Consider the following 1272-nt stretch of genomic DNA (forward strand, 5'->3'; position numbering starts at 1 on the left):
ATTTTCTTCATATAACTTTTTAGAAATGGAATTATAGGCCTAAAGGATGTAAACATCTTTACAGCTCCTATATGATGTCACATTACTTCTAGAAAGCACTAAAATTCTTTTGTTTAGAAGACATGCTTTAATTTTTTTTTCATTTATTTTAAAGTTGATGTACATTATAAGAGTTTTACTTTGAGTGGCAATATTGTCAGTGATAATCCTCTATCAAGAAAACTCATGATGAAGTTAAATGTGTATTTCTTCATCTGAAAAAAAAATGATATAGGCAATGGAACACTTTGTACTGATACTTTAAACTGGACCAGCCAGTTGCCTTGTTGACTGAAGATAAATATGACAAAATTTGTTATTTTATGGCATCTTCTACTTCAAGCAATAATAGTATATTTTGTTAAATTTCCTTTAGGCTTCGGGAGCAGGAGAGAAAAGAAGCAGAAGAAGCTAGTCAAAAGGAAATAGAAGAATGGGAAAGAAGACTTCTAGCTCAAGCAGCTCCAAAATGTATGGAAACCATGTGGGAAATTCCAGCTATTGGGCATTTCCTTTGCTTAGCCCAGCAAATTCTAAACTTGCCAGAAATAGTCTTCTACGAATTGGAACGTTGTGTTCTGATGCCTCAGTGTAATGCTTTTTTACTTCTCTATTAAGTCCTCCTCATAGCAGAACTACCTTACATCGAAGAACTACTTTGCCTTATAGGACCTGGGAGGCAGCACTGAGACAGAAAGTACACCAGTGGTACACTGCTGTAGGGCAGACTGAAAATTCCAATAAGTGTCCTGATAAACTTGGGTTGTGTCCTCAGTTTTTTAAAGTTCTTGGAGAAGTTAATCCATTGGAAGAAAAACCTTTTCATGAACTACCTTTCCACCAAAAAGTGTGGTTACTTAAGGGTCTTTGTGACTTTGTGTATGAAACACAAAAAGAAGTTCAAGATGCTGTACTTGGACAGCCTATTCATGAATGCAGGGAAGTTATACTTGGTTATGATTATTTGGAGAATGCATATGTACATTTCCCACAGTTCTGTGGTGCAGATGTATGGATTTACAAGCAGAGACCTTTTCAGGCCCCAGAATTTCCAATTCCACCCATTAAAATACAAAGAGTACCTCGGATTAAACTGGAAAAATTGAAGTGTGACTATTTTAGTACAAGTAATGGAGAACATAGGTGTGGTAGATGTGGTAGAGAAGGCCTGCCCTCTGCCTTCAAAAAAGAGAAAGAAATTAATTTGGATCCAACTTGCTGCCATGCTAAAAA

Source organism: Myotis davidii, unplaced genomic scaffold (assembly GCF_000327345.1).
Source record: "Myotis davidii unplaced genomic scaffold, ASM32734v1 scaffold598, whole genome shotgun sequence".
In the NCBI taxonomy this organism is placed as follows: Eukaryota; Metazoa; Chordata; class Mammalia; order Chiroptera; family Vespertilionidae; genus Myotis; species Myotis davidii.